The sequence below is a fragment of the Chlorocebus sabaeus genome, chromosome 7, assembly GCF_047675955.1.
Source record: "Chlorocebus sabaeus isolate Y175 chromosome 7, mChlSab1.0.hap1, whole genome shotgun sequence".
Taxonomy (NCBI): domain Eukaryota; kingdom Metazoa; phylum Chordata; class Mammalia; order Primates; family Cercopithecidae; genus Chlorocebus; species Chlorocebus sabaeus.
This window is the reverse complement of record NC_132910.1, coordinates 60,846,411-60,872,328: the sequence shown is the minus strand read 5'-3', so window position 1 is coordinate 60,872,328 and position 25,918 is coordinate 60,846,411. Positions and strand designations below refer to the sequence as shown.

The 25,918-nt window shown below is 39.4% G+C and overlaps 1 pseudogene; it reads left to right on the top strand.

Annotated features, from left to right (window-relative positions):
* The first annotated feature begins 4,263 nt into the window (after positions 1 to 4,263).
* On the top strand, positions 4,264 to 5,410 carry LOC103236099 (RNA-binding motif protein, X chromosome-like; annotated as a pseudogene).
* The last annotated feature ends 20,508 nt before the right edge of the window (positions 5,411 to 25,918 follow it).

The window sequence follows — 25,918 nt, the reverse complement described above, 5'->3', positions numbered from 1 at the left end:
ATAAGAGCTGAAAAAGAAATCAGAACTATATTATTTGGAAGCACAGATTGGCAAGAGAAATTCCAAACAGAGGAGTGTGAAGAGGAATGGAAAGAAACAAAACTGTTCCATTAAAAAGGTGTTTAAGGGACTTATTCTCCCTCAGTGTGCATGCATATAAATTCCATTAGTGTTAATAGGACCTAAATGCATGACTCAAGAGGAGAATAGAGTGACTTGTGTACATATGGTTACATGAAGTCTAGGAAAAGTCTATTAAAGACGACAAAGGGCAGTTTAGGAGTCTAATAGACTTATAGGTATCTGCAAGAGAGGCATTTAATTTTAATTAATGGCATAATGCGTTTTTCTTTTACTAAGGCCAAAAAAAAAAAAAAAAAAAACTCATGAAAATGACAAAGGGAAAATAATTTTAAATAAGCCCAAACTTAGCTCTCAAAATCATAGCTTAATGCTAAGGAATATATTCTTGCACTCCAGGTGGTAAAATTGATCCCTTGTGCAAGGTTTGTAGTATACACTCAAATTGGAATATTGAGTTGTATAGAGAATTCAGCTCATTATTCCCAGCTTTCACTGTGAGTGTGTGTGTGTGTGTGTGTGTGTGTGTGAGAGAGAGAGAGAGAGAAAGAGAGATGAGAGAGAGAGAGAGAGAGAGAGGAGAGAGAGAGGTTGATTTCCATAGAAACTAAACTCTAGTCTTTGGTTATTTACAAAAGGGAGCATAATCAAGCTAGATTTTAAAAAATACATAATGGTGCACAAAGTAATAGATGGAAATCTCTTAACTGAGGGAGAAATCTGTTTCTAGGAGAATAATTTGAGATTTCTTTGCTGTAGTTAATACAGTTTCAAGTAAACAATAAAGTTATTTACCCAAAAGAGATAGAAAACGAAGGATGTCTTTCTTTATAGAGAAAAGCTGGGGGTTACAAATAAAAAAAATTAAAGAATATTTATTTCATATAAGCCATAAGAATGTTGAAACCAGGAACATTATAATCCTCCACTTTATTTTTCATAATGCTGTGTGTATTAAATAGGTGCTCAAACACTTATGTAAAGAAGAATGCATGAACATGAGGGTGGATTTGAAGAAAATGCAATGTCTTACCTGAAGTGCTTTCTTTGAAGTGTCTCATCTATCCTCTGCATTTGGAAAAAGTTGAATTTAGCACTGAGAAATGCTTTAGCGGGAAATTGAATGCCTAGGCATTTATGTGATCTCTTTTCTAGTAAAATGAACTACATTTAGGAAGAAGAACATGAGTGAATTCTCTTTTGGGTAAATTTAATAAGAAGCAGATCTTAGAGGGACTCAATATCATACACTTGCATTACACTTTAATCTTCACTCTATGATGTTTCCAATATTATGGCACTGAAGTCATACTTCTTGCTGTGAACAAGTAAGTCTCTAATATTGCTATGTTATTCCCATTCACTTTGTTTTTAGTCATTTTAAAGGGTTCTTTATATTTTAGGATCTAATATAGCATGATTTTTTTTTGAAATATAAGGTGTATAATATTTGTACATTCACCTACTAGCACCAGGGGTGTGTGTGTGTGTGTGTGTGTGTGTTTGTGTGTGTGTGTGGCTGTGACTATATATCTATGATTGTCACTATCAAATAGCTCCAAGTTAAGAAAAGTTAACTATGAGAAGTCTAAGGAGACTATACAGTGTGTAGTGCCATTTCTTTACTGACGATAGTGCATATCAGGTAGTACCAGAGGGGTGAATTTAAGTTTAGTGTAAATACTTATTAGCACAGGGAATGTAGGGATAGAAGGTGGGGATGGGAAGCCAAAAACTCTCTCAATACAGTGGGAGGCAGGTGAACTGTATAGCATAAATGAGGAAATTTATTATGAGGAATTGTATTTATTTGCCATTACTTTTAATGGCAGAAACTGCAATTACTTTTGCACCAACCTAATAAAAGGGCTCTGCAATACCAAGTGTGGTAGGTACATTGTTGCAACCGCTTTGAAAAACTGGGTGGCAATATTTATTAAAGCTGAACATTTGCAAATCATATGAACCAGCCATCTCACTTCTAGGTACATAAGCAACAGAAATGATTAGATATTTGCCAAAAGACTCAGGCAAGTGTGTTATAACAACATTTCTAATAACCAAAAAACTAGACTCAACCCCAATAGTCATTAATAATGAGTAAATAAACTGTGTTATATCAAGTAAATAAATACATATGGTAACAGAAATAAATGAACCACAGCCATCTGCAAAAATATGAATGAATCTCACAAATATAGTATTGAGCAAAGAAGTCAGATAAAGACAAGTCAGTATTGTTTAATTTTATTTATGGAAAGTTAATAAAAAGCAGATCAAATTAAACTAGTAGGTCTCCAATAGGAAAAAGGAGAGGGATTGCGACTGTTTCTTAATCTGGGTACAGGTTACACAGGAGTGTTCATTTTGTAAAAAGCTATAAAGCTGTACACTTACATTTTGTACAGTGTTCTGTTTTTGTATGTGTATTAACCTTCAATAAAAAATTTACTCTCCTTCTCAAATAAGTATAGATTTTGTAGATTCTTGAAAACTACCTATAAAGGCAGAACTTTAGGAAAACAAGGTGATGCAGAGCTTCAAATAGGAAGAAAAGTTGGGGGAAGTGTGCAGCCGATGCCTCCAATCTGAAATCACTTAGGGGGATATAATTTATATTTGGGTAAAACCTTAGGTCATGATAAATCACAATATAGACTGATATCCAAAAGATCTGAGAAGACTTAAGCTTGAATCAGAATAGATACAAATAAGCATCTGGTAATTTGTCTGATAATGGATATCAAATAAGACCAAAGGCAGGGACAGGCTGGAATGCCAGAGTTTAAAAACTAAAGTTTCGAGGTAGGAGCAGTTTGTCACACAGTAGCTTGGAATGGTCTGCCAAACTCTGCTTGGGTTTAAATGACTCTTGTCCAGGAGTGGGAGATTTTTCACTCCAGGAAAGACCAGGTGACCAGCTGTCAAAGACGATATAGTACACAGCTCTCACACACTTGAACAGTGCCCCTTACGATAAGATTCTTTCTCTGTGCTGCCAGATTTCAGCTCTTCCCACTCCTGAAAGGTAAGCTCCAGTTTCCCCTTTTGTCATTCTTGGTGCAAGCTCCAGTAGCTTAATTTATTTCCCCAGTAGTCCATTAAAATAGAGCCCAGAGTTTTCCTCTTTTTGGGAGAACAAAGAAGGGTGAGCCTTTGTGTGTGTGTGTGTGTGTGTGTGTGAGACAGAGTCTTGCTCTGTCACCTAGACTGGAGTCCAATGGCATAGTCTTGGCTCATTGCAAGCTCCGCCTCCCGGGTTCAAATGATTGTCCTGTCTCAGCCTCCTGAGTAGCTGGGACTACAGGCACCTGCCACAACGCCAGGCTAATTTTTGTATTTTTAATAGAGATAGGGTTTCACCATATTGGCCATGCTGGTCTTGAACTCCTGACCTCGTGATCCGCCCACCTTGGCCTCACAAAGTGTTGGGATTACAGGCGTGAGCCACCGCGCCTGGCTGAGGGGTGAGTTTTTAAACAGAATTTCTTCTTCTCTACTTTTCAAGAAAGAGTTTAAAAATTCACAGTTGCGCAGTAGTGCTAGCGGCTTTGTGGTTGGGTCCTCAGACCTGGCAGCCGCCACTGGTGGTGAGCTGCTAGGAAGCCTCTGTTGGTGAGCTCGTTGGAGCTTGAACCCACTGTCACCCTTCTGACTCACTCGCAAAAAAAAAAAAAAAAAAAAAAGTTGAAACAGACTTTTGGCTTTGGTTGCCGTTGCTTTTGGTGTTTTAGACATGAAGTCTTTGCCCATGCCTATGTCCTGAATGGTACTACCTAGGTTTTCCTCTAGGGTTTTTATGGTATTAGGTCTAACATTTAAGTCTCTAATCCATCTTGAATTAATTTTCGTATAAGAAGTAAGGAAAGGATCCAGTTTCAGCTTTCCACTTATGGCTAGCCAGTTTTCCCAGCACCATTTATTAAATAGGGAATCCTTTCCCCATTTCTTGTTTCTCTCAGGTTTGTCAAAGATCAGATGGCTGTAGATGTGTGGTATTATTTCTGAGGACTCTGTTCTGTTCCATTGGTCTATATCTCTGTTTTGGTACCAGTACCATGCTGTTTTGGTTACTGTAGCCTTGTAGTAGAGTTTGAAGTCAGGTAGCATGATGCCTCCAGCTTTGTTCTTTTGGCTTAGGATTGTCTTGGCAATGCAAGAGTGAGAGTGTGGCAACTTTGTATGGCTTATAATTATGTAAAAGGTGGACTTAGCATGGAAACAAATAAGAAAGCTCTTGAAGCAGTATTTGGCAAATATGGATGAATAGTGGAAGCACTCTTGAGGAAAGACCATGAAACCAACAAATCAAGGGGATTTGCTTTTGTCACCTTTGAAAGCCCAGCAGATGCGAAGGATGCAGCCAGAGACATGAATGGAAAGTCATTAGATGGAAAAGCTATCAAGGTGGAAGAAGCCTCCAAACCATCATTTGAAAGTGGTAGACGTGGACTGCCTCCACCTCCAAGAAGTAGAGGCCCTCCAAGTGGTCTTAGAGGTGGAAGAGGAGGAAGTGGAGGAACCAGGGGAACCCTCACGGGGAAGACACATGGATGACGGTGGATAGTCCATGAATTTTAACATGAGTTCTCCCAGGGGACCACTCCCAGTAAAAAGAGGACCACCACTAAGAAGTGGGAGTCCTCCTCCTAAGACATCTGCACCTTCAGGACCAGTTCGCAGCAGCAGTGGAATGGGAGGAAGAACTCCTGCATCACGTGGAAGAGATAGTTATGGAGACCCACCTCGAAGGGAACAGCTACCCTCTGGTAGAGATGTTTATTTGTCCCCAAGAGATGATGGGTATTCTACACAAGACAGCTATTCAAGCAGAGATTACCCAAGTTCTCATGATACAAGAGATTATGCACCACCACCACGAGATTATACTTACCATGATTATGGTCATTTCAGTTCACATGGTGACTATCCATCAAGAGGCTATAGCGATAGAGATGGATATAGTCGTGATTGTGACTATTCAGATCATCCAATGGAGGTTCCTACAGAGATTCACACGAAAGTTATGGTAACTCAGGTAGTGCTCCACCTACACGAGGGCCCCCGCCATCTTATGGGGAAGCTGTGGCTACGATGATTATAGCAGCTCACCTGACAGATATGGTGGAAGTCGAGACAGTTACTGAAGCAGCCAAAGTGATCTCTACTCAAGTGGTGGTGATCCAGTTGGCAGACAAGAAAGAGGGCTTCACCCTTCTGTGGAAATCCTCAACGTGATTCCTACCGCAATTCAAGCCATGGAGCGCTAAAAGGTGGTGGCCATGGAGGAAGCCAGTCTGATAGAGGAGGAGGCAGAAGCAGATATTAGAAACAAACAAAACTTTGGACCAAAATCCCAGTTCAAAGAAACAAACAAAAAGTGCAAACTATTCTGTCATAACTACCCAAGGACTACTTAAAGGCAAAATTGTGTTGCCTTTTAAAAATTCCCTGTTAAGTTCCCCTCCATAATTTTTATGTTCTTGTGAGGAAAAAAGTAAAACATGTTTAATTTTTTTTAACCTTATTTATTTATTTATTGTACTTTAAGTTCTAGGGTACATGTGCACAACGTGCAGCTTTGTTACATAGGTATACATGTGCCATGTTGGTTTGCTGCACCCATCAACTGGTCACTTACATTAGGTATTTCTCCTAATGCTATCCCTCCCCCAGCCCTCCACCCCCCGACAGGCCCTGGGGTGTGATGTTCCCCGCTCTGTGTCTAAGTGTTCTCATTGTTCAATTCCCACCTATGAGTGAGAACATTCAGTGTTTGGTTTTCTGCCCTGGTGATAGTTTGCTCAGAATGATGGTTTCCAGCTACATCCATGTATCTGCAAAGGACACGAACTCATGCTTTTTTATGGCTGCATAGTATTCCATGGTGTACATGTGCCACATTTTCTTAATCCAGTCTATCACTGATGGACATTTGGGTTGGTTCCAAGTCTTTGCTATTGTGAATAATGCCACAACAAACATATGTGTGCATGTGTCTTTATAGTAGCATGATTTATAATCCTTTGGGTATATACCCAATAATGGGATCACTGGATCAAATGGTATTTCTACTTCTAGATCTTTGAGGAATCGCCACACTGCTTTCCACAATAGTTGAACTAGTTTACACTCCCACCAACAGTGTAAAAGCGTTCCTATTTCTCCACATCCTCTCCAGCATCTGTTGTTTCCTGACTTTTTAGTGATCACTATTCTAACTGGCATGAGATGGTATCTCATTTTGGTTTTGATTTGCATTTCTCTGATGACCAGTGATGATGTACATTTTTTCATGTGTCTGTTGGCTGCATAAATGTCTTCTTTTCAGAAGTGTCTGTTCATATCCTTTGCCCACTTTTTGATGGGGTTGTTTGTTTTTTTCTTGTAAATTTGTTTAAGTTCTTTGTAGATTCTGGATGTTAGCTCTTTGTCAGATGAATAGATTGCAAAAATTTTCCCCCATTCTGTAGGTTGCCTGTTCACTGTGATGGTAGTTTCTTTTGCTGTGCAGAAGCTCTTTAGTTTAATTAGATCCCATTTGTCTATTTTGGCTTTTGTTGCCATCGCTTTTGGTGTTTTAGTCACGAAGTCCTTGCCCATGCTTATGTCCTGAATAGTATTGCCTAGGTTTTCTTCTAGGGTTTTTATGGTTTTAGGTCTAACATTTAAGCCTTTCATCCATCTTGAATTAATTTTTGTACAAGGTGTAAGGAAGTGATTCAGGTTTCAGCTTTCTACATATGGCTAGCCAGTTTTCCCAGCACCATTTATTAAATAGGGAATCCTTTCCCCATTTCTTGTTTCTGTCAGATTTGTCAAAGATCAGATGGTTGTAGATGTGTGGTGTCATTTCTGAGGCCTCTGTTCTGTTCCATTGGTCTATATCTCTGTTTTGGTACCAGTACCATGCTGTTTTGGTTACTGTAGCCTTGTAGTAGAGTTTGAAGTCAGGTAGCATGATGCCTCCAGCTTTGTTCTTTTGGCTTAGGATTGTCTTGGCAATGCAGGCTCTTTTTTAGTTCCATATGAACTTTAAAGTAGTTTTTTCCAATTCTGTGAAGAAAGTCATTGCTGGCTTGATGGGGATGGTATTGAATCTATAAATTACCTTGGGCAGTATGGCCATTTTCACGATATTGATTCTTCCTATTCATGAGCATGGAATGTTCTTCCATTTGTTTGTGTCCTCTCTTATTTAGTTGAGCAGTGGTTTGTAGTTCTCCTTGAAGAAGTCCTTGACATCCCTTGTAAGTTGGATTCCTAGGTATTTTATTCTCTTTGTAGCAATTGTGAGTGGGAGTTCACTCATGATTTGGCTCTCTGTTCTTGGTGTATAGGAATGCTTGTGATTTTTGCGCATTGATTTTATATCCTGAGACTTTGCCAAAGTTGCTTATCAGTTTAAGGAGATTTTGGGCTGAGATGATGGGGTTTTCTAAATATACAATGATATCATCTGCAAACAGGGACAATTTGACTTCCACTTTTCCTAATTGAATACTCTTTATTTCTTTCTCTTGGCTGATTGCCCTGACCAGAACTTCCAACACCATGTTGAATAAGAGTGGTGAGAGAGGGCATCCCTGTCTTGTGCCAGTTTTCAAAGGGAATGCTTCCAGGTTTTGTCCATTGAGTATGATATTGGCTGTGGGTTTGTCATAAATAGCTCTTATTATTTTGAGATACATTCCATCAATACCTAGTTTATTGAGAGTTTTTAGCATGAAGGGCTGTTGAATTTTGTCAAAGGCCTTTTCTGCATCTGTTGAGATAATCATGAGATTTTTGCCATTGGTTCTGTTTATGTGATGGATTACATTTATTGATTTGTGTATGTTGAGCCAGCCTTTCATCCCAGGGATGAAGCTGACTTGATTATGGTGGATAAGCTTTCTGATGTGCTGCTGGATTTGGTTTGCCAATATTTTATTGAGGATTTTTACACTGATGTTCATCAGGGATATTAGTCTAAAATTCCCTTTTTTTTTTGTTGTGTCTCTGCCAGGCTTTGGTGTCAGGATGATGCTGGCCTCATAAAATGAATTAGGGAGGATTCCCTATTTTTCTATTGATTGGTATAGTTTCAGAAGGAATGGCATCAGCTCCTTTTGTACTTCTGGTAGAATTCGGCTGTGAATCCTTCTGGTCCTGGACTTTTTTTGGTTGGTAGGCTATTAATTATTGCCTCAATTTCAGAGCCTGTTATTGGTCTATTCAGAGATTCAACCTCTTCCTGGTTTCGTCTTGGGAGGGTATATGTGTCCAGGAATTTATCAATTTCTTCTACCTTCTTTAGTTTATTTGCATAAAGGTGTTTATAGTATTCTCTGATGGTAGTTTGTGTTACTGTGGGATTGGTGGTGGTATCCCCTTTATCATTTTTTAATTGCATCTATTTGATTCTTAGCTTTTTTCTACTTTATTAGTCTTGCTAGCGATCTGTGAGTTTTGCTGATCCTTTCAAAAAACCAGCTCCTGGATTCATGGATTTTTTGAAGGTTTTTTTTGTGTGTGTTTTTATCTCCTTCAGTTCTGCTCTGATCTTAGTTTTTTCTTGCCTTCTGGTAGCTTTTGAATGTGTTTGCTCTTGCTTCTCTAATTCTTTTAATTGTGATGTTAGGGTGTTGATTTTAGATCTTTTCTGCTTTCTTTTGTGGGCATTTAGTGCTATAAATTTCCCTCTACACACAGCTTTAAATGTGTCCCAGAGATTCTGGTACGTTGTGTCTTTGTTCTCATTGGTTTCAAAGAGGATATCTTTATTTCTGCCTTCATTTCATTATTTACCCAGTAGTTATTCAGGAGCAGATGTTCAGTTTCCATGTAATTGTGTGGTTTTGCGTGAGTTTCTTAATCTTGAGTTCTAATTTGATTGCACTGTGGTCTGAGAGACAGTTTGTTGTGATTTCTGCTCTTTTACATTTTCTGAGGAGTGCATTACTTCCAACTATATGGTCAATTTTGGAATAAGTGTGATGTAGTGCTGAGAAGAATGTATATTCTGTTGATTTGGAGTATAGAGTTTTGTAGATATCTATTAGGTCTGCTTGGTGCAGAGTTGTATTCAAGTCCTGGATATCCTTATTAACCTTGTGTCTCATTGATCTAATATTGACAGCGGGGTGTTAAAATCTCCCATTATTATTGTGTGGGAGTCTAAGTCTCTTTGTAGGTCTCTAAGGACTTGCTTTATGAATCTGGGTGCTCCCGTATTGGGTGCATATATATTTAGGATAGTGAGCTCTTCTTGTTGAATTGATCCCTTTACCATTATGTCATGGCCTTCTTTGTCTCTTTTGATCTTTGTTTGTTTAAAGTCTGTTTTATCAGAGACTAGGATTGCAACCACTGCTTTTTCTGCTTTCCATTTGCTTGGTAGATCTTCCTCCATCCCTTTTTTTTTGAGCCTATGCATGTCTCTGCACGTGAGATGGGTCTCCTGAATACAGCACACTGATGGGTCTTGACTCTGTATCCAATTTGCCAGTCTGTGTCTTTTAATTGGGGCATTTAGCCCATTTACATTTAAGGTTAATATTGTTATGCGTGAATTCGATCCTGTCATTATGATGTTAGCTGGTTATTTTGCCCGTTAGTTGATGTAGTTTCTTCCTAGCATTGATGAACTTTACAATTCGGCATATTTTTGCAGTGGCTGGTACTGGTTGTTCCTTTCCATGTTTAGTGCTTCTTTCAGGAGCTCTTGTAAGGCAGGCCTGGTAGTGACAAAATCTTTCAGCATTTGCTTGTGTGTAAAGGATTTTATTTCTCCTTCATGTATGAAGCTTAGTTTGGCTGGATATGAAATTGTGGGTTGAAAATTCTTTCCTTTAAGAATGTTGAATATTGGCCCCCACTCTCTTCAGGCTTGTAGAGTTTTTTCTGCCGAGATATCCACTGTTAGTCTCATGGGCTTCCCTTTGTGGGTAACCCAACCTATCTCTCTGGCTGCCCTTAATATTTTTTCCTTCATTTCCACCTTGGTGATTCTGACAATCATGTGTCTTGGGGTTGCTCTTCTCGAGGAGTATCTGTGTGGTGTTCTCTGTATTTCCTGAATTTGATTGTTGGCCTGCCTTGCTAGTTTGGGGAAGTTCTCCTAGATAATGTCCTGAATAGTGTTTTCCAACTTGGTTCCATTCTCTCCATCACTTTCAGATACACCAATCAAACATAGATTTGGTCTTTTCACAGAGTCCCGTATATCTTCGAGGCTTTGTTTTTTTTTACTCTTTTTTCTCTAAACTTCTCTTCTCACTTTATTTCATTAATTTGGTCTTCAATCACTGATACCCTTTCTTCCACTTGATCGAATTTGCTATTGAAGCTTGTGCATGAGTCATGTAGTTCTCATGCCATGATTTTGAGCTCCATCAGGTCATTTAAGGTCTTCTCTACACCGTTTATTCTAGTTAGCCATTCATCTTGATCTTTTTTCAAGGTTTTTAACTTCCTTGCGATGGGTTTGAACATCCTCCTTTAGCTCAGAGAAGTTTGTTATTACCGACCTTCTGAAGCCTACTTCTGTAAGTTTGTCAAAGTTATTCTCCATCCAGCTTTGTTCCGTTGCTGGCAATGAGCTGTGATTCTTTGGAGGAGAAGAGGCACTCTGGTTTTTAGAATTTTCAGCTTTTCTGCTCTGGCTTCTCCACATCTTTTTGGTTTTACCTACCTTTGGTCTTTGATGTTGGTGACCTACAGATGGGGTTTTGGCATGGATATCCTTTTTGTTGATGTTGATGCTATTCCTTTCTGTTTGTTAGTTTTCCTTCTAACAGTCAGATCCCTCAGCTGCAGGTCATTGGAGTTTGCTGGAGGTCCACTCCAGACCCTGTTTACCTGGGTATCAGCAGCAGAGGCTGCAGTATAGCAAATATTGCAGAACAGCAAATATTGCTGCCTGATCCTTCCTCTGGAAGCTTCGTCCCAGAGTGGCACCTGCCTGTACGAGGTGTCAGTAGATCCCTACTGGGATGTGTCTCCCAGTTAGGCTACACAGGGGTCAGGGACCCACTTGAGCAGCAGGCAGACTGTCTGTTCTCTGAGTTCAAACACCATGCTGGGAGAACCACTGTTCTCTTCAGAGCTGTCAGACAGGGATGTTTAAGATTGCAGAAGTTTCTGCTGCCTTTTGTTCAGCTATGCCCTGCCCCCAGATGTGGAGACTACAGAAGTAGCTGACCTTGCTGAGCTGTGGTGGGCTCCACCTAGTTAGAGCTTCCCTGGCCACTTTGTTTATCTACTCAAGCCTCAGCAATGGCAGACGCCCCTCCCCTTGCCAGGCTGCTGCCTTGCAGGTCGATCTCAGACTGCTGCACTAGCAGCGAGCAAGGCTCCATGGGCATAGGACCTGCCAAGCCAGGCACAGGATATAATCTGCTGTGCCATTTGCTAAGACCATTGGAAAAGTGCAGTATTTGGTTGGGAGTGTCTTGTTTTTCCAGGTATAGTCTGTCATGGCTTCCCTTGGCTAGGAAAGGGCAATCCCTTGACCCCTTGTGCTTCCCAGGTGAGGCGATGCTCCGCCCTGCTTTGGCTCTCACTCCGTGGGCTGGACCCACTGTCCAACCAGACCTAATGAGATGAACCAGGTACCTCAGTTGGAAATGCAGAAATCATGTGTCTTCTGCGTTGATCACGCTGGGAGCTGCAGACTGGAGCTGTTCCTATTCGGCCATCTTGGAACAGAATCCAGAACATGTTTAATTTTATTTGATTTTATGACATTGCTTTTCAACAGCAAATATTAAATGTGTTAAGACTTGTTGCACTCGTGTAACTTTCCAAGTAAAAGTGTCCCTAAAGGCCACTTCTGTCTGATTTTTCCCAGTAAATGAGACAAACAGTTCTGAGATCTTCTACAAAGCATCTAGCCATGTAAAATGGAGAAATGAATCATTCTGCCTGTACAAAAAAGCTAGCTATTAGAGGGTGGTTGGGGTATGCTACTCATAAGATTTCAGTGTGTCTTCCAACTGAAATCTCAATGTTCCCAGTATGAAAAACCTGAAATCAGATACCTATGTAAGGAAAGTGCTATTAACCCAGTAAACCCAAAAAAGCAAATGGATAGTGCTCGCCCTTTTGCCTTTCTGATATTTCCTTGGGAATCTGCAAGAACCTCCTCTTTCCCCTCCCCCAACAAGACCATTTAAGTGTGTGTCAAGTAACTAGAGAATACTAAATAAAAAGTTTGGCCAAAAGAAGAAATTCACATTTCATATAGGCTAGGAGTAAGGTAAAGCCACTCATTTTCCATGTGTTAAGTCAGTCCTCCTAATGAAACAAAACAAAAGGGGAAATATCAGTTTAGCTTCATAATAAAATAAGTTAAATATTTACATCCTGCTAATATAGTATTAATCCAAAAGATTGAGAAGAAGAGGAAAAAAAGTATAAGTACAAATATGATAAATAGTAAACAAATAGCAAGATGATAGGTAAAAATCCAACTGTATCAATAATTATGATATACATAAAGTATATAAATGTTCTAATGAAAATACAGAGTTCTCTGACTGAATAAAAAAGCAAGACCCAACAACAATGACAAAATTCACACACACACACACACACACACACACACACACAACTGCACTTTAAATAAAAAGAGACAGGTTAAGAATAAAAGGATGGAAAAAGATATACTATGTAAACATTAAGAACAGTAAATAGATAAAATAGCTGTATTAATATAATATAAATTAGACTTGAGAGCATGAAATATTATTAGGCATAGAGAGAATCTTTTCATAATTATAGAGAGGTGAATTCATCAGGAAAATATGATCATAAATGTTTATGCACCCCAAAACAATGCTTCAAAGTACGCAAAATAAAAAAGACCTGAAAAAAGAAGAGACCAGAACCCTCTTCAATTACATTGGAAGATTCTATGGCAACGAAAAAATAGACAAATCACTAAGGATAATAGAAGACTTGAGTAACACTATCAAACCAACCACCTAATTGATGTTTATAAAACACTTCACCTAACAATAGCAGAATACAAATTTTTTAACTTCATGTGAACCATTCATCAAATTGGATGATATGGTGTCCATAAAACATGTATCAACAAATCTATTTTAAAAATTGTTCTATTTTATTTATTTATCTTTTTTAGGGAAAGGATATTGCTATGTTGCCCAGGCTGGTCTTGAACTCCTGGCCTCAGGTGATCCTCCTGCCTTGGTCTCCCAAAGTGCTGGGATTATAGGTGTGAGTCACTGCACCCAGACGATCAACAAATTTTAAAGGACAAAATCATAGAAATGATATTCTATGACTGTTATGAAATTAAATTAGAAACAAACACAAAAAGTTAATCTGTCAAATCTGAAGTTTTGGAAATTAGACAAGACAGTTCTAAATAAACTATAGGTAAAAGAAGAAATTATAAGAAATATTACAAAATAACTTGAACTGAATGAAAATAAAAACAACAAATTAACATTTGTGGGATACAGTAAAGCAGTGCTTAGAAGGGAATGTATGGCTTTAAATGCTTTTATTAGAAAAATCTAAAATCTGTGGCGTAAGCTTCACCTTTAGAAAGTAGAAAAAGGAAAAGCCAAAAAGAAACAAACAAAAATGAACACAAAATAATTATAAACAAGAAAATATGTTAAAGATAAGAGCAAAAGTCAATGAAAAGAAAATAGACAAATAATAGAGACAAACTACAAATATTGTGGTTAACTTGTGCCAGCATATTTACTAATTTAAATAAAATGGACAAATTCCTTTAAAGACATATATTACAGCATTTACTGAAGTCATATGAATAGCCTTTATCTATTAAATAAATTGAATTAGTTATTAAAGCTTTCTCCAGAAAAAAACGCTAGGCCCAGATGGCTTCTTATTTAAGGAGAAATATTACCAATTTCACATATACTCTTTTAGAAAAATGAGGATAAAACATGTATCAACTTACTTCAAGGCCAGTATTACCTCAATACCCAAACCAGACCAAGACAGTATAGGAAATGAAAATCAAATTTAATCCCCAATATTAAATAAAAGGACCAGGAATCTAAGGTTGGTTTAGCATTCAAAATCAATCAATGTAATTAATCATACAGACTAAAAATGAAAGACCATATGATCATCTTAGTAAGTGTTGAAAAAGCTTTCTACAAAATCCAGCATATATTCATAATTTTTTTAAAAAGACAACTTCTCAACCAATTAGGGATAGAATGAAATTTCCTAAATCTGATCTAAGTCATCTACAGAAAACTGGAAAATAATATCATACATATTATCAGAAAGCTGAATGTTTTTTCCCTATCATCTGGAACAAGACTAGGATGCTTACTCCTACTATTCATACTCTACTATCTATTAGAATTTCTAGTCAGTGCAACAAAGCAGGGAATAGAGGTAAAAGGCATATATACATCTATATACGCAAACAACATGATTGTGTATGGTATGCAGAAAATCCTAAGAAATCTACCAAAAACTCCTTACCAGATTAATGATTAAGTTTAATGAAGTCACATGGTACAAGGGTAATATTAAAAAATCAATTGTTCTTCTAAATATTTTCAATGTTTAATTGGAATTGAAATGGGAAAAGCCAGATTACTTTCAATTACATAGAAAATATAAAATACTTATGGATAAATTTAACAAAATATAAGCAAGACCTATACAAAGAAAATTACAAAAACGTTGCTTTGACCTTAAAGAAGATCTAATAAATGGAGAGATACACTATGTTCATGGACTAGAGATTTCATATGGTTGAGATGTCAATTCTTTCAAAGTCAGATCCAATACAATAAGTACCAAAATCCCAATAGGTTTTTCTGTAGAAATTGACAAGTTGATTTTTAAAATTTATATGGAAAGACAAAAGAACTAGAATAGCTAAAACGATTTTTCAAAAACAAGAATGAAGTTGGAGAGTTATACTACCTAGTTTCCAACTTATAGAGTTACAGATTTCAAGATAGCGTGGTATTGACATTAAGATACAAATCTAGATCAATGGACCAGGATAGAGAGTCCAGAAGTTGGCCCACACATATTATTGGTTGATTTTTTACAAAGATTATTAATGCCATGAGAAGAAATGACAGTCTTTTCAACAAAGGTGCTGGAACAACTGAATATTCATATGGAAAAAAAGGACTCTTGATCCTTATTTCGTACCATACATAAAATTAATTAAAATAAATCATCGACCAAAATATTGACAAAACCAAAACTATAACATTTCTAGAGATAAATATTCATAACCTTGGGTTAAGCAGATTCCATAGAACACCGAAAGCATAAACCATAAAGGAAAACATCGATAAATTGGATTTCATTGAATTAAAATTATTTAACAAAAGATATTGTTAAATAATTAAAAGGCAAGTTATATGGAGAGAGAAATACTTGAAGTACATGTCTCACGAAGGACTTAGATCCAGAACACATAAAGAACTCTTTTAAAATCTTAGTTTGGTCAAAATCTTAGTTTGGTCAAAATCTTAGTTTGGACCTCAGTGGCATGCATCCAATCCCTTCCCACTTTAAGGTGTTCACTTACACAGCGGGCTGCCCACCCTTCAAGTCAGTTTGGACAGTGCTTGTCTTCAGTGCTAAGCTTTCCTACCTGACTCTGTTCCACTGGAATCTGCTCTGTGTACTTCCTTTAGCACACTATTATTTGCCCTTTATGGATACCTTAAATTTCTGGCCACTGTGCTTCTGGCTCCTCATTTCCTCTTTATAGAGCCAGATCTTAGAAATTCATGTTATTCTCACCTAACCCCCGCCCTATTAGATGACAACCTTACTCATCAACTAGATTTAGTTATATTTTTTCTGATTAGCCAGCTGAAAGGGACACCTCTTGATGGACCACACCGAGAGCTTTGACTGGAGGCTTTTGACAGAGAAAACAACAGGGAGTTTACTGACAGAATCAAACAAGCTTTCACAAGGCCTACAAGAAATAGGGCTGTTATTAATAATGATCACAAATTACCAATGTCTATCCAGAAACTTGTTCCTCCTTAGGATTTCACCAGTTAGCTCAAGTTGCAGGAGCCTTCTCAATGCTAGGAATCTGGTGTGAAGGTAGAGCCAGGATCCCTGGTACCCTACAGATGAGTTTCTATTCCTCCTGCATCTCTGAGCTGGACTACAAATTTTCCTCTAGTTCAGAATGATTAGATGATTAAATATGCCCTAAAGGTTCATGGAAGAATAGTAGAATCTGATACTCAGACTTCAACTTATACGTAATAGGACACAATCCCTAAATCCTATTCTGAAACAGAACTCTTAGGGGTGGCTTCTCCTCTAAAGCCTCTGGCAGTAAAACTGCTGGGAAGGAACTTTCATGGACTTGCTCTCCCACGGATTATGCTGCAGGGATAGGATCAACACACAGAGGTCATAAACTTAAGTGCCTACAGGAAGGATATTTCAATGACTGACAGTGGTGGTGAGTCCTTGTGGTCTAGATTTTCTATATAGAAAAATGGGGTTAACAATGTGTGTGTGTATGTGTGTGTGTAGAGGGGGTGAGGGGGTTGGAGATGAAATTGAAGGCCTAAAATTGGCTCTCTGATTACTAGAAGAAGGACTGGAAGCTTCATTTATGTAGCACTTTTCATTAGGTGGAGAAAGTGAACTGTGTGGGGTGTGAAGGTTGATGGCAGGGGACTGATGGGAAATGTGGTGACTGGAAGAAATGAGGCCCTCTCCAAGGAGGCAGCTTCCACTCGGCTCCAGCTGATGCTTGCCAGTTGGCAATGAGGACAGTTGCCAGATATGAGTTTTCAGAAGATGGAAATACAGATTTTTTTTAAAATGGGAAATCTCTTATTTTTAAAACACGATGTGGGCCAAACCAAACACGTTTGTGGGCTGAATTCAGTCTGTGGCCTACCATTTTGAGACCTTTGATTTATAGTCCTCACAAAACATGACATTTCTGTTCCAATTTGTAATCTCGAGGCGTGTTACTTCCAGACTCAGTTCATTCTCTGCACTTCACCTTCCTCCTTCACTCCTTTATTATTTATACCTATGTCTGACTCCCCCTCAAGATTATACATTCTTTTAACGGCACAACTTACATTGTTTTCATTTTTGTATCTTCTCTGTGGTTTACTATAGTGCCTTAAAGAGGGTAACACTCAGTAAGTGCTGGTTAAAGAAGTGTTTGTTAAATAACGCATTTTCAAAGCTAATCTAAGGAAACTTGAAGCTCTACTTGGGGTCCATTCACTGAAACACAGTTTGCCAAAAACCAACTATCTGAAAGCCAATTGGGGATTTCCACTTCCAGTAACAGTCAACTATAATTCAGTCCAACCTTCTTACAAAATAAATTACAAAATATATCCAGAAAAAATATAGAAAACATCTTGTTATTAGCATGAAATACCTAAGAAAACTGGGAAGAATTGCCTTGAGAGAATAGGGTGATTGTAAGAGCGGAAATTGGTGAACTGGTAAATGTTTTATCCTGGGGGCATTTGCCATCCTTAGGAGGTGACAGAAACAAGGGGATTGATACATGGGGCAGGCTGGAGAACAAGACAGAGACCCTGGAGACCTACCCACCTTTCTTCCTATGTCCTTGGGGCTCTTCTTCTCCAACTTTAGATCTCTGACCTATTTGGGGAAACCGAGCAGTCCTTTGGGGTTTTCAGTGGCAGGAATAGAAGCTCAGAAACATCTGAGCTCAGAAACTGCTGTGACATACCCTTTCCCTGGGACAGGCGGGTGGCCTGGGTTTCCTTATTCAGCTTCCTTTTCTTGTAACTCACTTGATAAGGCTAGTGCTAAGTGAAATGACTCCCGAGTCTATGGTTAATGCAGCTGTGTAAAGCTATGCAAAGTGTGCTGAGCATTAGTCTGAGGCAGTACCACCCTTGTTCTCCCGGCCTGTCCTTTCCAGAGTCCCTGTTTAGACCCTCGTCCGGCAATTCTCTTCCTCACAGAGTGAAGAATCCACTGGGCCAAGGACATATGCCCACCCAGTTCCACTGCTATACTCTCTTCCCAACCCCAGCCGTGCTCAACATACTGGACAGTGGAATTCCCTATCAAATAGTGCCAAGCCCCATTTCATAGGCCTCCACCTTCTTCTTCAGACTCATCCTCCAAAGGGTATAACTTACCATTGGGGTGTGCATCCCTTGGCCCCAGAGGGCGCTACAGAGCAGGCTGTGTGTGTTTGTGTGAAATGGGGGTAGAGAGGTGTGGACAAAGTTTGCCTATGAGGTTGAGTACCCACAAGACCCCACATGGTGTTTGATTACAGGACCCAAAACAGGTTACTGAAAAGAAGCAAACTATCAGTCATCCTGGGAGTGTTACGAACCTGGGGCTGTGTAAGGTTCTCTGCATGCGATTTGTTACTATGATAATACCAGAGTAGCCAAGTCATGAAGACAAAATTGTACCTAACACCAGTCCTATTGTAAGGTTTGGATTCCCAAATCAGAGAAAGTTCGTTTTCAGGTGCCAGTTGTGTAATAGATGCCTTTATAATAGGTGGCCTGGAAGACTTAATTAATGAGGCAATTCAAATATATAGCCTGTCTGGGTCTCTACCTATATGACTCTTTTTATACGATATATCCAGAATAGGCAAATCTGGCATTGTACCCACTGCCAGGCCCCTCCTGATGCCATGCTCCATCCAGTACCAGAGATTTCCATGCAGTACTTATTTCTAGGAATTTACTTAATCACATCTTAGATCCAGACATATTAGTGACAAGAGTAATAACACGGACACTATGTTAGCAATGAGCTAAATATACTATTATATATGTTAATATACTATTAATTATAGTAAGTGGTGTCTCAAAAAGTGAGACCTCAAATATCCTTTGAGATGGTAACATGCTCCAGAAAAAGCTTTTTGCTTTTCACAAACAAGCACTTCTGTCTTTAACACTTGTTTTAGGGATGTTGGGACCTCATGCCAAACACATTGTGTTGGGAGAAAAATTTGTTTTTTAAAAATTTTTCCTCTGAAAAACTACAAACTCTAACTGCATATTATATTCTATTTCAATTTGTATGTGGCAGATATTCTGCATGGGTGAGATGCTTAATCTTGATGTCTGTTTAATGTTTTAATTCTGTTGAATACTTGGTATTGTGTCTGGAATTGGTGGGTTCTACAATCCTTTAGCTAGATAGAGTGCTAGTCAGAAAAGTTCTCCAAGTCCCCACTAGATTAGCTAGATACAGAGTGCTGATTGGTGCGTTTACAATCCCTGAGCTAGACAAAGAGTGCAGATTGGTGCGTTTACAATCCTTTAGCTAGACACAGAGTGCTAGACAGAAGAGTTCTCCAAGTCCCCACTGGATTAGCTAGATACAGAGTACCAATTGGTGCATTTACAAACCCTGAGCTAGACACAGAGTGCTGATTGGTGCATCTACAAACCTCCAGCTAGACATAAAAGTTCTCCAAGTCCCCACCGGACTCAGGAGCCCAGCCGGCCTCACCCAGTGGAGCTTGCGCTGGGGCCATGGACGGAGCTGCCCGTCAGTCCCGCACCGCGCGCCTGCACTCCTCAGCCCCTGGGCGGCTGATGGGACCGGTCGCTGCGGAACAGCGCGGCGGCGCTCATAGGGGAGGCTCGGGCCGCGCAGGAGCCCACGGCCAGGGGGAGGCTCGGGCATGGCGGGCTGCAGGTCCCGAGCCCTGCCCCACGGGGAGGCAGCTGAGGCCCTGGGAGAATTCGAGCGCAGCGGCGGCGGGCTGGCAGTGCTGGGGGACCTGGCACACCCTCCGTAGCTGCTGGCCTGGGTGCTAAGCCCCTGACTGCCAGGCGCCTGCGGCGCCCCGGCCGCTCGGAGTGCAGCCGAGCCCGCGCCCACCCGGAACTCGCGCTGGCCAGTGACCGCCGCGCGCAGCCCCGGTTTCCAGCCGGCGCCTCTCCCACCACACCTACCCGTAAGCAGAGGGAGCCGGCTCCGGCGTCGGCCAGCCCAGAGAGGGGATCCCCCAGTGCCATGGCGGGCTGAAGGGCTCTTCAAGCGCTGCCAGCGTGGACATCAAGGCCGAGGAGGCGCCCAGAGCAAGGGCTGCTAGCGTGTTGTCACCTCTCAGTATAAATGGAAAGAAGTTTAATGCACAAGTTTTTAAAATTAAGGTGAAATTCACATAACATATAATTAACGATGATAAAGTATACAGCTCAGTGTCATTTAGTGTAGTCACATGCAATGTCGGGCAACCACCACCTCTCTCTAGCTTCAAAACTTGTTCATCTCCCCAGAGAAACACCCTCATACCCATTGAGTAATCACTGTCTCTTCCCTGGTCACCCGGTAAGCAAGATCTACTTTCTGACTCTCTGGATTTGCCTATTCTGGATATATCATATAAAAAGAATCATACAATATGTGACTTTTTTTTCTGTCTGGCTTCTTTCACTTAATGTACTGTTTTTGAGGTTCATCCAACTTATAGCATTTATAAGTATTTTGTTCTTTTTTATGTCTGAATAATTTTCCATTCATGCATATATCACAGTTTATCCATTCACTCACTGATGGGCTTTTGGATTGTTTCTCCCTTTTGGCGCGACATTTGTGTCCAAGTTTCTACATGGACATGTTTTTATTTCTCTTGAGTATATACCTAGGAGTAGTACTGCTGGATAATTGGTAATATGGTAATTCCACATTTAACTTTTTGAGGGACTGCCAAAATATAATCAAGTTTTGTACATTCTGATTATCTCTGAATTTTAAACATGTTGCATCTTTTCTTATAAATGGTTTTATTGAGATAGCATTCACCTATCCTAAAATGCACCCATTTAAAGTCTTCTATTCAATGGTTTTAGTATACTCACAGGGTTATGTAACCATGACTACAATTTAAAACTATTTTTGTAAATGACGAGTTGATGGGTGCTGATGAGTTGATGGGTGCAGCACACCAACATGGCACAAATATACATATGTAACAAACCTGCACGTTATGCACATGTACCCTAGAACTTAAAGTATAATAATAAAAAACAAAACAAAACAAAAACAAAAACAAAACCTATTTTTGTCATGTCAAAAACAAACATTGTACTCTTTAGCAGTCACCACCACCCCACCACCATTCCCCTTATCATCTCCAAGCCTAGGCAACCACTAATCTACTTTTTTTCTCAATAGATTTACTTTTTCTAGAAATTTTAGGTGTTTCATATAAATATAATCATGCAATATGTGGTCTTTCGTGACTGGTATCTTTCAATCATCATAATGTTTTCAAAGTCCATTCATGCTGTAGAGGTATGAAGTACTTCATTCGTCTTTATGGCTCAATAATATTCTATTGTAAGAATATGCCTGCTATATCTTATGTATTCATTCATCAGTTAATGGCCATTGTAGTTATTTTCACTTATTAGTTATTGTAAATATTGCTGCTGTAAACATACATGAGCAAGTTTTTGCATAGACATGTTTTTAATTCTAGTAGGTATATACCTAGAAGTGGAATTGCTGGGTTATATGGTAACTATGTTTAACCTTTTGAGAAACTGCTCAAGGTGATGGTATATGGAGGTGAGGCTTTTGGGGAGGTGATGAGGTACTCTAGTTAAAAAAATCCCAGAGAGATTCCCCCACCTCTTCTACTATGTGAGGTTATAGTGAGAAAATGGTTGTCTATGAAGAACTGTTCTTTATAAGCCACCCAGTCTATGATATTTTGTTATAGCAGACCAAGACACTAACACTTGTTATTATTCATGGTTTTATTATGACCATCTTAGTGGTGTGAAGTAGTATTTCACTGCAGTTTTGATTTGCATTTCCTTGAAAGTTATTGGTGTTGTGCGTTTTTGTATGCACTTGTTGGCCATTTTTATATCTTCTTTGGTAGAAATGTCTATTCAGATCCTTTGTCTGTTCTTTAATTGGGTTATTTGCTTATTATTGAGATTTAAGAGTTCTTTGTATTTTTTAGATGCAAGTCTCTTATCAGATAGACGATTATTCGCAAATTTCTTTCCCATTTTGTGGGGTGTCTTTTCTCATTCTTGATGGTGAGCTTGGAAAAGTTTTTAATTTTGAGGAAGCCCAATTTATTTGTTTTTTCTAATGTTGCTTGTGTTGTTGGTGAGGTATCTGATGAGATTGGACACAATCAGGGTGGTATGGCCATAGATTATAGGTGTTGTGTCTAAGAAATTGTTGCCTACACCAGAGCCATAAATATTTACCCGTATTTTTTTTCTAAGAGCTTATTTTTGTTTTTGTTTTTGAGACAGAGTCTTGCTCTGTCACCCAGACTGGAGTGTAATGGCGTGATCTCTGCTCACCACAACCTCTGCCTCCTGGGTTCAAGCGATTCTCCTGCCTCAGCCTTCCAAGTAACTGGGATTACAGGCGTGCGCCACCATGCCCGGCAATTTTTTTTGTATTTTTAGTAGAAACGGGGGTTTTACCATGTTGGCCAGGCTGGTCTCGAACTCCTGACCTCGTGATCCGTCCGCTTCGGCCTCCCAAAGTGCTGGGATTACAGACGTGAGCCACCGTGCCTAGTCCCTCTAAGTGCTTTTTATTTTTAGCTCTCACATTTAGATCTTTGATTATTTTGGGTTAATTTTTGTATGTTTTGAAGTGGGATCCAATTTCATTCTTTAGCACATAGATATGCAGTTATCCCTGCCATATTATGTCTTTATATTATTTTGTCTAAAAATCTGAACACCTCCCCTACAAATAAATTTCTCTGCCATATTTCCCCATTTCTGCCCATAGTATCATCATTTTTCCATAAAATAGAAACCTGGAATTACTGATCCTCTTTCCTTGAATCTTTCAGTCCTAAACTTCTCATTCTTTATCACTCCTCCTTTCATATTTTTTTTGTGTGAAATTTCAGTGTTCAGGCAGGTGATTATTTCAATCGCCTTGTGACAGTTTTTTGTTTAACTTTTTTGTTCCAAATGATTTTGTCCTACAGCTCATCTCAGCCATTCCCCTTAAGGTCATATTCTAAATCAGTGGTTCTTAATTAGAATTAGAATTAGCTCTCAAGTAGAATTATCCAAGGACCTTTAAAGTAATGCCAGTGACAGCCCCACTCCAGTCTAATTATATCAAAATCTTATGGCATATGGGATATATTTCTAACACCACACCAGGGTTGAGAAACACTGCCCTAGACGTTGCCATCACCAGTGACTTTAATCCTTTCCTTCTATCAAGGATTCTACTCTCCAGTTGCCATACCTATTTTCCCATCTCATTGCTTTGAGTGTCCTAACTCCAACAAATCTACTGGGATCTAGAATCCATTTCTCTGCACATCTTGTCATTGTCCCTCACATCCCTGGTGCCTATACTTCCCTTATGTGGTAGTTTCTTATATGAGTAGTTTCCAGGCAATCAGGCCTCCCTGCATTCATGTTTATCTTTAGTCTCCTCTTGAAATGATGTTACCCATATTACTTGTTTTAACCACTAACATTCAGTGGAAATGACATTGTTCTATGAGAAGAAGCCCAACTACCCTGATGAAGAAATGGTGTGAAAAGACCACAGAAAAAGGCCACGTGGAGAAGCAGTGGCCCCAAGGAAACATGTAGTAGATTCAGAGAAGGCAAATTACAGTGCGAATTCATGGTTCAGACAGTCCAGGTGATTCCAATGTGCAGCAAAAGTTGAGAACTACTGATTTCTATACGGATGAATCCTAAATATCTCTACTGTCCAATGGTACTTTCTGTGAAGCTCTATAAGGTTCTCGATGATGTACTCTCCACCTTGTTATCCCTCTAAATTTATCCCTACTTCCCCTTGCTTACTGTACTCCTGCTAGGCTGCCGTTGCTTTTCCTCAAACACACCCAATATGCACCCATTTCTGAGCCTCGGCCTGTTCCCGCTTTCTGCAGTGATATTTTTTCAGATAGTCGTATAATCCATGTCTCACTCCATCATCATTTTCTGGTCTTTTCTCAATGCAATATAATAAGTGCTGCAATTGAGTTAATTTTGCTAGTCTTGTTGAAGTGTCAACTAGCGCAGATTTATTAAAATATGTAAAGCTAAGAAAATAATAAAAAATATTGCAAATGCCAGTTGGTGAGGATGTGGAAAAAGAGAAACTGTTATCTATTGCTAGTAGGTGTATAAATTGGTACAACATTTTTGGAGTATAATTTGGCATTATCTAACAAAGTTAATGATGCATATATTCTTTTTTTAAATTTTAATTTTAATTTGAAGTTCTAGGGTACATGTGCAGGATGTGCAGGTTTGTTACACAGGCAAATGTATGCCATGGTGGTTTGCTGCACCTATCAACCCATCATCTAGGTATTAAGCCCAGCATGCATTAGCTATTTTTCCTAATGCTCTCCCTCCCCTGGCCCCACCCTCTGACAGGCCCCAGTGTGTGTTATTCCCCTCCCTGTGTCCATGTATTCTCATTGTTCAGCTCCCACTTATAAGTGAGCACATGCAGTATTTGGTTTTCTGCTCATGTATGAGTTTGCTGAGGATAATGGCTTCCAGCTCCAGATGATGCATATATTCTATCAACTAGGGACATAGCTGTGGTGGTTTTAAAATAAGTCTGGAAATTATGTGATAGGTGGGGCTTAATCCCCTCAGCTTGAATAGGGACTAGATTTAGTGACTCACTTCTAATGAATGAAATATGGTGGAAATGACAGTGTATGACTTCCATGAATAGGTCATAAAGGCATCATAGCTTCTTTCTTTCTTTGTCTTAGATCACTTGCTGTGTGGGAGAAGCCAGCTGCCATGTCATAAGAACACCCAAGCAGACTTTTGGAGAGACCTAAGTGACAAGGAACTGAAGTCTCTTGACAACAGCCAGGGAGATACTAAGGCCTCTCACCAACAGCCATGTGAGTGATCCATTTTGAAAGATCCTTCAACTCCAATGAAGCCTTCAGATGACTACAGCCCCAGCTGACATCTTGACTGCAACTTCATGATAGGCCTTAAGGGCCACCATTCTCAAATTTCTGTTCCACAGAAAGTGTGAAATAATTAAGTTTTGTTGTTTTAAGCTGCTATGTCTTGGGATAATTTGTTACACAGCAAAAATAGCTAGAGAAACTCTCGCACATCTGTAAAAGGAGATGTGTGTGTGGAATTTTTTTTTTTTTTTTTTTTTTGAGACGGAGTCTCACTCTGTCACCCAAGCTGGAGTGCAGTGGCGGGATCTCAGCTCACTGCAAGCTCTGCCTCCTGGGTTCACGCCATTTTCCTGCCTCAGCCTCCCGAGTAGCTGGAATTACAGGCACCCACCAGCACGCCCGGCTAATTTTTTGTATGTTTGGTAGAGACGGAGTTTCACCATCTTAGCCAGGATGGTCTCAATCTCCTGACCTTGTGATCCACCTGCCTTGGCCTCTGAAAGTGCTGGGATTACAGGCGTGAGCCACCGCGCCTGGCTGTGTGGAAGAATTCTTATGGCAGCATTGCTTGAAATGGGGGAGGGGGGAAGGAAACAGAGACAACTCAAAGACCCATTAACAAGGTAATGGATACACTGTGGTATAGTCATACAATGGTATATTTACAGCGGTAAAAATGTTTAAACATTTACAACTTAAACAGATCCCTCAAATACAATACTGAGAAAAAAAGGAGTACATTATATGAAGTTAAATAAGCTATATAAAGCTAAATCATATATTGCTTATGAATATATATGTGGAAAAATAAATGAAGGAAAATTAATAATCATATTCAGGATATGTTATATTTGTTATCTATTGCTTCATAATAAATGGTCACCAACATGAAGTGGCTTATAACAATAAACATTTACCTCATAGTTTTTGTACGTCAGTAATTTG